The sequence below is a fragment of the Lycium ferocissimum genome, chromosome 7 (assembly GCF_029784015.1).
Source record: "Lycium ferocissimum isolate CSIRO_LF1 chromosome 7, AGI_CSIRO_Lferr_CH_V1, whole genome shotgun sequence".
Classification (NCBI taxonomy): Eukaryota; Viridiplantae; Streptophyta; class Magnoliopsida; order Solanales; family Solanaceae; genus Lycium; species Lycium ferocissimum.
The window spans coordinates 58,661,625-58,676,350 of NC_081348.1; positions in this window are offsets into that span (position 1 = coordinate 58,661,625).

Here is a 14,726-nt window from a genome sequence, read left to right on the forward strand (position 1 = left end):
TATTTTCATAACTATGATGAATTTTCAATTTACCCATCATAACTATACCAAATACATAGAGTTATTCCACTATATCAATCTTTTTCCCGACACCCCCCCCCCCTCTCTCTCTCCCCCCCCCCTCAACGCTCTCTCTCTTTTCCCTCTCTCTTCTCCCTCAGCCAGCTGCCGTCCAAATCCGTCGACGGTTGATTACCATCACCGTTCCCTCCGGCGCCGGTTCCTCGCCGGAGCCATGTGCATCTCACGACGGCAATGAAACCGACGACGCAAATTAGAGCCCAGACAAACGCAGATGACTATTTGATTAGCAACTGTGGTCCTATTGGAGAAACCAAAGAGCTTACGGTGATCGAATGAATCTTCAGGCTTTGAAAGTCCACTTGCTTCAAGATGGACGATTTTCCACAAGAGAGACAGGATTCATCAAACTTGGACTCATCATTCGTAAATCGCCTACTGCTTGCCCGATAGACTTCTGAACAATATGAGATCTCAAATCCAAGTGTATTCGTCATTTTTTAGTTTATTTTTTATATTTGATCGGAGATTGGACTGGAATTCATGGCTTCTTCTCCTTCTTGTATATCAAATCTGAGCGTATTTGAGGGTAGTCATCATTTTTTGGGTGTATTTTTTTGTATTTGACTGAAGATTTGATCGGAATCCATAGCTTCTTCTCCTTATTGTATCTCAGATCTGAGTGTATTTCGTCATTTTTTTTTTTAGTGTAAATATAAGTTTAATGTATTAGGCAGTTTGTATTTTTGGGCAAACTAGATGTATTTTACTGTATGTGTTGTTTGAATGATCTATATACATATGTTTGTATACAAATTATTTGAGTAAATACAGTGTATATGAATTTTTCTTGTTTGTATACAAATTTACCCTGTCATTCAGCTCTGTAGTGTATTTAAATGCACTAGAATAGAGTCATTTTGAGTACACATGTATTTAGAGAAATTAAGGTTGCATGTATTCAAGCACAGTCAAATACATGCAACATCAGATAAGGTTGAACGCAATTGAACAGTGTATTCAAATACACGCGAATTGGCCTTTAGTAGCTACGAATTATAAATTAAAAAAAGTAGCTATGGATAGTTAGAAGCTCCTAAACTATAGTTATTTGTGTAAGTTGTCATGTTATGCCCAACCCATTAAAACATGGGCGGTTTGGATAGTTCAAATGGGCTTGGGCTGATTTCGCCATCCCTAGGTGAGGACACAAAGGCTTGTGTCTCTTAGATGAAGCTGTAAGTGAAAGCTTAAGAAATTAGAAATACAATTGCAGTGTTGGGGTCATGATAGTTTCAAGGAAAAAGTTTAAGGACCCGTTTGGTCATAAATACCAAAAAAAAAATTCACTTTTTTTGAAATTTTTGAAGTTGGAGTTGGAGTTGTGTTTGGTCATAGTTTTTTAAATTGTAGTTTTTGGTGAAATGTAGTGTAAAAAAGTGAAAAAAGTGGAAAAATTTTGAAAAACAAGTTTTTCTTGTTTTTAGGGCCCGTTTGGCCATAAATACCAAAAACTTTTTCACTTTTTTTGGAATTTTTGAAGTTGGAGTTGTGTTTGGCCATAATTTTTGAAATTGTAGTTTTGGTGAAATGTAGTGTAAAAAGGTGAAAAAAGTGGAAAGATTTTGAAAAACAAGTTTTTCTTGTTTTTAGTATTCCGGAATACAGCTCCGGAAAAAAGTGAATAATTTTTATGGCCAAACACTAAAAGTAAAAAAAGTGAAAAAAAATTCCGAAAAAAAGTGAATAATTTTTATGGCCAAACGCTCACTTAGTATTCCGGAATACAACTCCGAAAAAAAGTGAATAATTTTTATGGCCAAACGCCCACTAAATATGCCATCGAACTATTCGAAATGACTCATTCATAACACTCGTTAATAGTTTGGCTCGTTTAAATCATCGTCATGACAAAAAATACACATTCAGGTCACTTACTATTAACGGCTCAAATGGCCGATTTTACAATACCAGGTTTGGACACATGGCCTCCAATTAAACGAGCCAAACTATTAACGAATATGAAGTACTATTTCGAATTAGAGCCGTAAGTCCCATTCAAATTAGAGCCGATCCCAAATTAATTTCACCCAACCGATACTCTTTAACCCAACCCAAATTTTATTTCTCTCACTGACAAACTAGAGACTACGGTCAAAACCCAAATCCCTAACCCGAATGTTACTTCTTCCTTTCTCTTCTCTCCACAGTAAGAAGAATTCGTACTGTACTCGAACATAGTATAACATGACGTGAAATTAGAAAACAGATCAATACTACGAGTATGCAATAAATTAATTCAAATACTACAAAACTCTCATTAATAAGAAAATCTCACATGGAGAATAAAACTTTGAAGTTAAATAAAGTTCATGTTGACTTTACATGTTGAAGTTTTTGAATATGTAATGAAAATAAAATTTCGTTGAAGAAAATTGGCTATTTTTGTTGCATTGAGTCTTGACTAATCTGAATTCATGTCGTGTAAGGCCTACACTCAAAATTCGAACTTAAAATCTTTCACTAATAGAAACAGAGTTTTTTTCCACCGACATTTAGTGAGAAATTTATATTATAAAACATGTTTTTCCCACCGAACCAACTTACTGGAGAAACACTTGATGGAATACAGGTTGACATTGAAATGGTGGAAAACTTCTTAATTTTTTTTGTGTGAAAACATTACTATTTAGATTTTTTTTTCCCCATTAACATTCAGTGAAAAATATTCACTGAACATTTTTTTGTGAAAAATTTAATGGAAAAATAAAAAAAAATTAGTAGTGTTTAATTACGGGTGAAGAGGTCCTATTCAGAGTCCGCAACTTAATTGACCCAAAAAGTGGGTTTGTGGACCAAAATGACGGCAAAAAAAAAAAAAAGTGACAAAAGTACCTTTTGCGCACTAGGGTTTATATAAACCCCATCAGTTAGCCATTTTCAAGTCAATCTTCACCTTCTCCATTTTCGCTCTTTCAACATACTTATACCCCCCGCCCCAAAAAAAAAAAAAATCATGTATCAAAGCTCCAAAATGTCAAACTTTGCTATAGAATCCGATGTTTGTAAATGTGGTTAGTAGTGTAAGCTAAAAACATCAAGGACCCAAGATAATCCGTGTCATCGTTTTTGGCGTTGTACAGTGCCCGAAGTAAGTGCTTTTACAAGTTTTTAGGGTTTAGACTGTTTTCACATTATCTATATATTTTACTTTCAAAAACTTATTTTCTTGTAATTTTTATAGGATATGAATGGTTGCAAACATTTTCGATGGGAATATAGCATTTCCGTGGATAAAACGGTGGCGGCGAAGCTTAAAAAGCCTCTTGTTGGTAGAGTTACCGCGACTGCATGTATCGTTAGAGATTCCGTGAAGTTTGACTTGCAATTTAAGCTTATGGAAGCTCAAGAAAAAATTAACCTTTTGGAGTCTTACTAAAAGAATCCACAGAAAAATAGAGTTTTTTCAAGGCTAACCTTAGAGACACTCAACACGAGAAAAATGATTTGAAAAAAAAAAAACTGAAATTTTGGAAGACTATTTGTGCTATCTTGTTGTTGTTTATTATTTATATGTATTTTGTTTTTTAAGTTTATTATTTGTATGTATTTTTTTGTTATTTTTATATATTTTGTTTTTACTAGTTGTACGTTTTCATGTATTATGTAATCGGCACCTTTTATGTACTAATTTATTTGTATTTTCTTTAAAATTGTGAATTGTTGAACTTTTTATGTATTATTAACCCCAAGAAGCTTATATAAATTAATTATAGACTATGACAATCAAAGCAAATTAAAAACATACCAAATTTTTTTAAATTGATGACTTCATAATATATTAAAAATACAAATTAACCGCATGAGTCCGAAACTTAAATGACCCAAAAACTAAGATAGTAAACCTAAATAACCCCTAATCATCATCAGAATAGATGTCCTCAATATCGTCCTCAGAACAATATTTTGGATTTCTTAAGACATATCTTCTTTCTGTAGATGTTAGTTCTCTACTTGTTGATGATGCTTGTTCTTCGGCCAACTTATCATGTAAAATCTACAACACCTTGCTAGCATATTTGTTTTCTTTTCTAATCCTTTGTATGGAAAGCTTGCAAGAATGTGAACCTACTCGAGGCATGGTCATTGAGAACCTTGTTGGGATTTGAGCATTGAGATTTTCTAAGTCACGGACAAGACGTTCTGATTTGGCATGTTGATATGTCCATTTTTAGTGTAACCCGCAATAATATTCTCGTGGATCTGAATATTTTAGCTCGCGAAAATCGTCATTACTCTCTATTAAAAGGTGGGGCTTCAAATCGTCTTGCACGAATTTATTGTTATCAAAACATCGGAATAACTGCTATGGTTTAAGCTATCATCACCACTATTATTCGAATCATTTGGAAAGAATACAGACCAATCTTCATTTTTACTACTCAACATTGAATATGTTGTAGTTTAATAAAAAATGAAAGACTACTTATATAATTGCAAAGCCGCGTGTACCCTTGGGGTCCTCCTTATGACCCTACCTACTTACTTTCTTATAAAAAAATATTAATAGGATCACGGGAGTTCATCTTCATTGGACATCTCACAGTGCGAATCCCACTTGGATCTGAATCTGACGTAACCTTGTTGACCATATTCTACCCTGAGACAAAGTATTTTCATCAGATTATAACGTAGCACGACTTTTTGGACGTTTGAGTCCCAAAGGCCTTCAAGTTTTGTTCTAGCATTTCAACCTACCTAACGCACCAAAATATTGAGTTTTCACATACTTGATGTGACAACACCATTCACAATTTCAGACGCTTTATATAACACACTTATATTGCGCAACATTTATATGCGCAAAATATGAGTTTTCACATACTTGATGTGACAACACCATGCTCATTTTCAGACGCTTTCTATGACACACTTATATTGCGCAACAATTATATGCGCAAAATATTGAGTTTTCAGATACTTCATGTTACAAAACCATGCCCAATTTCAGACGCTTTATATGACACACTTATATTGGGCAACATTTATATGCGCAAAATATTGAGATTTCAGATACTTGATGTGACAACACCATGCTCAATTTCAGACGCTTTATATGACACACTTATGTTGCGCAACATTTATATGCGCAAAATATTGAGTTTTCACATACTTGATGTGACAACACCATGCACAATTTCATACGCTTTATATGACACGCTTATATTGCGCAGAATGTTGCGTTTTCACATACTTGATGTGACAACACCATGCACAATTTCAGACGCTTTATATGACACGCTTATATTGCGCAGAATATTGAGTTTTCACGTACTTGATGTGACAACACCATGCACAATTTCAGACTCTTTATATGACACGCTTATATTACGCAACATTTATATGCGCAAAATATTGAGTTTTCACATAGTTGATGTGACAACACCATGCACAATTTCAGACTCTTTATATGACTCACTTATATTGCGCAACATTTATATGCGCAAAATATTGAGTTTTCACATACTTGATTTAACAACACCATGCACAATTTCAGACGCTTTCAAACGCTCAAGTTTTTTCTATTTAAGTTGAATTTTGAATGAGGTAAACACTCATCCATTTCATAAGTGTAAGTCATCTTTTTTCACATTCTTGAAAAAAGAAAAAAATAAACTTCAAAGTTCTTAAAAAAATGTCTTCTCCCCCTTCAACTGTTAAGGTTTCTTTATTTTGGGATGGAGAGATTATTTCTGATAATAATACTGTTCGTTATAGTAATAAACCAAAAAACCGTGTTAAGTTTCCAACTACGTTGGATTACTAAACATTACTCAATGCCTTACACAGAACAATGAAAAGTAATCGTGAATGTGAATTATCTGTAGTAGGCAGATACCCAACAACCATTGCAGCACAAGATTTAGTGCTTTATGGTGAGTGGACTATCGATGATAATGACTCTTTGAGGAACTATTTGATGGCGCCGAAAAAATATAAGGGGTTAGTTAACATCAATGATCTTGAAATGTATGTTGAAAGGATACCTCACGGTCGTCAGGCAGTCCCTCAAGTACAACCTACTCATGGTAGCACTTGTACAGGCATGAGTTCTTATGGAGACATTTTAAGTGGTCAAGTGCCGCTAGAAACTCTAAGCCAGCAATTTAATCAAAATTATGATGAAATTGGTAAATATTCATTTTTAAATTATAATTTTGTGTAGTAGCACATGTTTATTTTATTATACGTATGGTAATAGTAATGTTCTTTTATCTCTTTTGAAGGGTTATACACCTAATATGAGTAATATTGGGCAATCCCCTCAGTTCGGTGCAACTGATTATTATCGGTTGGTATACTTTTTATTAATTAAATAATATATGTTTTTTATGTTTAGTATTTACAATACTTGAATTGTCTCTGTAGTGAATATTACACACAAAACTCGCCAGTAGCACCAAATGTTGATTTCGGCGCAGTTGATCTTTCTTCAAACCCTGACAATATTGAACACTATCGATAGGTTCGTCACCTTGATATTAAATAATTCATATATATTTTGATATTGGTATTTAAAATAAGTTACCGATTTTTGTATAGGAAGAGGCCTTTACTAGATGGTGATGATTATCCTAATTATATAAAAACACCATCGAGTGATAGCAATGATATATTGAATGCAGAGGAGTCCGGCGACGACGATGATGATGATGAGGTTGATGTTAATCCTCATATGCAGGAACTACAATTAGTAGAAATGATGCAAAGTCGACCAAACTAGCAAGAACCGATGGCCGAAATCCCAATTCAGTGGCATTCTGCACGTGATTCCATATCTTGAAAATCTTCAAGGTTGTCCCGATGCCTTCTGTCACCGCAGAAGATGATCCAATTCGCCATAAAATGTGAAAAGAACCGGTCGATCTTGTAAATAATGTTATTCGCCTTGCAAAAGGCATGATGTTCGAATCCAAAAAGGCATTGCAAAGGGCCGTCAAAACTTATAGCTACCAGGGAATGAGGAAGTTTAGGGTTGATGATTTAACCCGAAAGCTATTAAGACTAGTTTGCAGACGACAGTATCAAGGTTGTAAATGGATGCTTCGTGGTATTGTTAAGCATGATAGTCTCAGGATTATCACAAAATTCTACCCACGTCTACACTTGTGATATGGGAGAGAATCAAGTGTATCATTTTAATCTAGACACAAATATGATTGCTCAAGTGTTACTTGTCCACATTACCGAAACCCCAAGGTAAGCTATCCGACCAAGTTCATTAAAATTTTGACATCAATTAAAATATCATATCATTGCTAAATGTTATTTGTTTAAACTTGTCCAGGTATCCCATCAAAGATTGCATTAGAAACGTTTACGAAACATATTGTATAATGATAAGCAATAGAAAGGGATATCTCGGGTGTAGGTGGACAAGGGATATCTCGGGTGTAGGTGGACTTTTGAGATGATTTATGGTACATGGGAGAGCTCTTTCCAGCAGTTGCTGAGGTATATGGCAGCTCTATAGAAATTCAATCCTGATATTGTTGTAGAGTGGAAGCTCATTGCCGGTAATATTTTCAATTTTGTGTTTTGGACATTCAAACCATGCATTGATGGTTTTGCTCATTGCCGGCCAGTCATATCCATAGATGGCACGCATGTGTATGGGATATACGACATCAAGCTACTGATTGCAGTAGGGATGGATGCCAATGGGTCGATATTCCCTCTTGCTTTCACCATTGCCGCTAAAACGAGACATAGGGGATGTTTTTGACACATTTGAAGCGATATGTTATTAAGGATCGTATAGGCATATGTGTGTTATCTGATCGACATCAAGGCATATTAAGCAATATGTTTAATTTGATGGAGTGACAGCCTCCCTTTGCTTACCGTCACTTTTGTTTAAGGCACACAAAGGCAAATTTCCAAACAAAATTTAGAAACAACACACTAAACAAATTGATGTGGGCTGCTGCAATGGAGCATCAAGAAAAAAAGTTTCATATGCAGATGGAGATGATCAAGGTAGTGAGTCTAATAGCATATAATTGGTTGAAGGATATCAAGGTTGAGAAATGGACATTACATGCAGATGGAGGTAGGAGATGGGGAATGCTAACAATAAACAACTCGGAGTCATTCAATGGTTTGTTAAAATCTGCTCGGGGACTGCTTGTTACTGTAATAATGAGAATGACTTTCAAGCAAGTTGTGGAGCGGTTTGCCACTAGAACAAGACATGCCAAAGCCATATTAGCGCCGGTGGAAAATTGATGCCAAAACACAAATGTTCGAGCATCATAGGAAAAAATGTGAGCTACACAGACGGAAGAGTATAACTATCTTGAATGTGTGTATGAATTCCGGACAAGTTATTACCAAGGACGGGGAGGAAACCTTCATACCGTTTATGAGAGAACGAGAACGTGGTGTTGTGGTAAGTGGCAATCATATCACATGCCATATTCTCATGGCATCAAGTGTTTCGAGGTAATGGGAAAAAGGGTATCCACTTATGTGGCATCCGAATACAACGTCGAAAGTAATCTTAAAGCATATGTCGGAGGTTTCTACCCACTAGGTGATCCATTTTAATGGCCAAACGAGCCATTTTCAATGATTGCTAACAAGAAGTATATCCGTAAAATGCATGCTAACGCACGATCTCGGATTCCCAATCAAATGGATGTTTCATATAGGACAAATTCTCGGGTGCTCGACATGTATGAGTTTGGCCATAATAAGCGTTTGTGTAACCAATGGGTCCGTAAGTGCGCAAGTACCTCTCATAGTGGAAGCACCTATCATAGTGGAACAGGCTCTCGTGGTTGAAGATTGTCTTGAATTATGAATGTATTTTAATCCTTCTTGATGTATTGGAATTGCCTTGAATTATCAATGTATTTTAGTTCTTCTTGGTGAATTCGAATTGTCTTGAATTATGAACGGCAAAAGGAAAAAAACCTCGACAAAAATATTGACGTATCCTTAATAATGTAATGCCTTAACTAAATAATAAAACACTTAAATGAAATCCTTATAAAATAGAACACTTAAACCTAATGGTAACAAGTTTTCAAACAAACAAAACTTACTTCGGGGCACTTTACAACCAGTAAAACGACAATCCAAACGTTTAGGTATACTTGATGTATTGAGCCTATGTTATTGTTCGCAGAAAAAATATCAGGTTCTATATAAAATATTGATATTCCGGCATTTTCGAACATGAATAATCTTTGGTCAAAGTATGAAAAAAACGTGAAATTTCAAAACTTTGAAAATTACTATGTGTTGTGAAAATGAAAATAATACCTTTTGCGCACTAATTAATGAAAATAATACCTTTTGCGCACTTTCACTAAAGGTATTTTTGTCACTTTTTTTTTTGCCGTTATTTTGATACACAAACCCATATTTTGGGTCATTTAAGTTGCGGACTCGAAAGTGCGCAAAAAGTAATTTTGTCACTTTTTTTTTTTGCCGTTATTTTGATCCACAAACCCATTTTTTGGGTCATTTAAGTTGCGGACTTGTCCTATTCATCTCACCGCTCCTTGTCAGTTATTTTCGCCCTTTTACGACCATAGGTTGTTGTCAATTAGAAGCTCATGTTATTTTAATTTTGATTCGGCCAAACCCATCGGGAGACACCTGTGGTTGATAACATCTTTCACTTAAACACCTCAACTAAAACAGATACCTATTAGGCACTCAAACTATATCGAATTTATTCCAATTAAACACTTTTTTTATAATCAGCTAAAATTACAAAGTGCGTGAAATAAACTCGCGGTGACGTGGCATGATGACGAATTAAAAGAGGACATGTGGCATTTAAGTGCAAACTAATAATTTAAAAATCAATATAAGAAAATTTAAAAGAAAAAAACTATTATTCAAAGAAAATAAATAAATAAGAATATCATTTTATCTAAACCCCACGCTGCCGCCCACGTACCCCACCCCTCCTTCCCCTTTCTATCCTCTGCTACCGTCGTCCTTAAACCCACTTTCGTTTTTTTTTTTTTTTTTTTTTTTTTGTGGATTTTATTAGATTTGGATCCATATGGAAGATATAATTTAAATTTTTGCACTAATCTTTGTTAATCTATCGCTAAAATTCAATTGCATTCCCCAATTTGGTTCCTTTGCTGTGTCATTCTTACAGAAAACTTTAGAATTTTTCCACCATAGATTCAGGTTATTGGAGGAAGAAGGAACCTATTTTTTCCCTGATTGGAAGAAAAGCTCACAGTCCCTCTTTTCTTCACTGAGTTCTCGACAAATCTTCAAAAACTTGAAAACAATTTGAAGAAAAAGCAGAAAGGTTTTGATTTTTGATTTTCTATTGCAACTCTTGTCACTATTCATGGCTGATGAAATCTTTACTTCCCCGATAACCAACACCGGAACCACCATTTTGCCCACCGAAACCACCGGACCATTTGCTTTGAGATCTCATCTTTGTCCTACTTTACTTTGTTTGCTGATATGTAATCTTTTGATTAATTTAATTTTCCACATTTAAGAATAATAGGAGAGGAGAAGGTTGGATTTACAAGGTGGTGGCATTGTTGTGGCAAGGCGGTGTCTGATGGTGGAGGAAGTCTGGAAGGAAAGAGAAGGAAGAAGAAGAGATTAAAAAAAAAAAAATTATAAAACTTAAGTCGTTCACGCGCTTGCATTGTGTGAACATTACACAACTTGTCAAGTCAGTTAAAAGTGTCTAAATAACACAATCGTGTTCTATTGTAGGTGTCTAAATGAAACAAGATTTAGTTAAGATGTTCAAATGAAAAATCTTGACGATCAGATGTGTTTCCCGATGGATTTGACCTTTTGATTCTTCAATCCCTGGAAAGGACCTCTCCAATTTTCCTTATAATATATAAAAGGACCCCAAATGAATGCTCTGGTCCCCACTCCTTAGGATTAAAATATTCGATGTTGTTTATGTTTGCTGATCTAAGGGATGTCGTCAAAGTCAAAAATATGTATTACTTTCTTAAATGCTTAATTATTCTGCTCTTTTTTCAAATTAAGAAAACAAAATGTGCTCTTTTTCGTAGACCATGCATATTATTCGTTAGAAAACTTTTTAATATGCTTTGCAACAAGATTATGGAGGGAGTATGTAAAAGAAACTTTTTAATATTCTTTGCAACAAGTTTTTTGATCTTTTCCTCATATTTTTCTTCCTTTATTCTACAATTCCTTTGCTTCTCATTCGACAAGAAATAGACTTTTGATGGGGAAATAAGTTATAATTTTATAGTAGTGATTTTTCTATAAGTTTTAGAAAAATATTTTTGATGAAAAGCTTATACAAAAGATAAAAGTTTATCGTTAATGAAATCAATACGCATTAATTTAAGTCTAAGTTATTTCAGATATATTTATTATTCCTCTGACAAACATAAAAAAATATTTTATTTTTGAACTTTATTTTCATGTAAACTAATTCAACTTATTAACTATTCAAGAGAAGAAATAGATTCGTGATTTCATCTTTTCTTTTTCTTTTGAATCATATGATAGAATCGAATTAAAAGTAATTTAAATCAAATGTACTTGATTGAGGATGGAGATAAATTTGTTGCATTTTACTCTAAAATATAAGGTTTAATTTGAACTCACACCCCTTTCATTTATTCTCATTAATTTATTCATGCGCGTCACTAATTAAACGACGAGACACTTGATTATCTTAAGAGAGTCATAGTTACTCCCGTCGTTTATTCTCCTAAAGAAACAAAAGTTATTATATTTTTCAATAAAATTTTGTGTCAATATAATAATCAGAAGAAAAAAGGAAAAAAAAAGAAGAAGAAGAAGAAGAAGAAGAAAGGAGAGTGGCGGCCCTCACTTAAATTTTTTGTTTAAATGTTAACATCTGCACTTTTGCATCTACTACGTATTTGATGAAATAATCACTTGTCAGATTTCCTAAATTTAATTGACCCAAGCAATCTTGTCCAGATTCAATGTATCTATCAGTCCACACAAGAGTCCAATTTGTTTGCTAAAAGCATTTTATATTTTATAAAAATTTAATTACTATAATAAAAAAGAAAGAACAAAAATCCAATTTCACTTATCTGTCTTTTAAATCTTTGACCGTATAATATCCCACGCTCATGCTTTACGCGCTCCCACTCTCTCGTTTCAAATTCAACCAACCAAAAATTTGATAAAACGAATTTGATTTCTCCTTTTAAATAAAAGTCACAATTTCTTCATCAACTAATGCTATCTATTTTACTATGAATATTTTTAAACATTGATAATATTTATGTATTTTAATATAAGAGATACAGGTCATGCCTAACCCCCATCCGGAAGGTAGCTTTAAATTAAAAAAGATACTATTATTTTATTTGGTTATTTATCTGCGTAATTTAAATTATTATATCTTATTATAGAATTATAATTAAATTTGTTAATATTATACATAGAATAATCATCTATGAATTATTACATTGTATAGGGCAAAATCCTTAGCCACCAAGTGGACGTATCAAAACGTGATACGATGGTTTACATGTCAGATTTGAGTTAGCAAGTGAGGGGCTTTCGGAAAAGCATACGACGTTCTGGAGAAGTAATTTGGTAATCACTACCGGAGACAGAAATTATAAAGGGTCCGGACAAGCATGTCAACTAACCGATCAAACGTCATTCAATGCACAGCGGTTACAAGAAATCCCCAATCTTCCTCTACTCTTAAATTTGCATTAATACCCTTTATCACCATTCATTGTCACCCCTTAATTACCTTTTATTGCAAAGATTACTATTGGTAATTAAAGGGGCATGATTTGTGGATCATGCACCCCATAGCTCTATTATAAATAGAGTTCTTATTTCATTGTATGCATCTAAAATCTAATAAAAAACAAATACTCTTAAAGCAATTTCTTTATTCTTAGTCTTGATTGTTCTTGAGAAGGTTTTGACGTATAGCTTGCCCGGATACTCTAGCTCATCATTTCAACAAGGATCAAGCTATTCTGACTCCTTATTTTCAATTATATTTCGTTCATATCACTTTCTATTGTCATTTTTCTCATTATTTCGGTCATATTGATCCACATGTCCTTGACCATGTATACAAATTCAACTGTACTGATTTTACGGATAAACTGACGCCCATCGTGGGGCCAGGACAATTGTGGTATCTGTTACACCTCGTGAATCTTCGCGTCGTCGTAAGCAAACTAACGTGAATGCAGAGAGGCTATGATACCCCTAAAAGATTAAGAAAGACTTTTAATAAGTGTTAGACAAGTATTTAAAGGTTTCGGGATCAAGCAAATCGAATAAATTAGGTTCGTTGAAAATTTGGAAAACTTGGCAGAAATTTTGACAGGATTTTTGGTCCAATGTCAAAGAGGCATATTTCCTAGAATATGAGGAGTTACGGAATCCATAACCTATGTAAATTGAAGTTCAGCGAGTCTTCTTTCCAATGCAACTGACAGATCGCATTTCTGTGAAGTATGGAGGAAAGTAAGGCCCGTGCAAAAATGTATGTCCCGCACTTTTTGGGCGTACTTTACTGAAATTTTCATAAAGTTGAAATTTTTTGCCTCCAAAGTACGGGATGAACAGTATCACGTACTTTGAAGTATGGGATGAACAGTAACCCGTACTTTGCCTGAAATTTCTAGAATTGGAGTCGGTGGAATTTTTTCTACTAAGCCTATAAATTGATATTCCCACGACTTGGGCCTCATTTTTCACCCAAAATCAATCCATTTTCTCTCTAGGTTCCCCTTAACACCCAAACACACCAAATCAAATCAAGAGAATATCAACCTTGAAAACCTAGTTAATTTATGAAAGTTGGATGTTTTTGCCTTCACTTAGTGTTTGTGGCGAACTTGGCCTTGAAACAAGTTTCTGGTGTGAGTTGAAGTTTTTCAAATAAAAGATATGTTTCACCCTATTTGTATGATTGAGTCGATGTAAAAGTTTAATACCTTAGAAAAGAAAAGAATTAAAGTGGAGAAGTTATAAATGTTGTAGTGAAAGAATGCGACTACGAGGTGAACTCAAAAGGGATTTGGTTAAATTTGAGACTAATTTGAATGTAACTTCTTGATTATGATATTATGGATGTTGTTATTGTTGTTTGGGGTCGTTTTGCAATATGGTGGAAGTCGATAAAATAGGAGAAGTGCTTTGCCCAAATTTCGTTAGTTCGTAATTATGTTAGTTTGAGCTTAAGAAGGTTTTCAAGACCTAACCTTAGTGTAAATCCTCTTGAATGTAGTTTTCGCGGACGTGGAGGAGAGAATTAAGTAAATAGAAGTCGTAAAGGTATGTAAGGCTAACCCTTTTCCTTCTAAAGGCATGATTCCATAATTGTGAAACCCTTCATGACATTACCAATATTCTATTTTCTAAAACACTAAGCCCATAACTTTCATGATTCCTAAAATATAGTTGATGATCGTTTCTTAAGATGATAATGATGATGATGATGATGATATTCTAGAGATTCCAAAGCTTATAGTTTGATGCTATTATGAGATTATTGAGCTTACTTCATGATTTTTCTTACTTTCACTCATCGTCGTCATGATCTCACATTATGTTACTTGTTTCTGGAAAAATTAGATATAGGGGATGATTGTTTCTAATGTCGGGGGATTACGAGTACGTCACTCCGAAGTGTAGCTTTC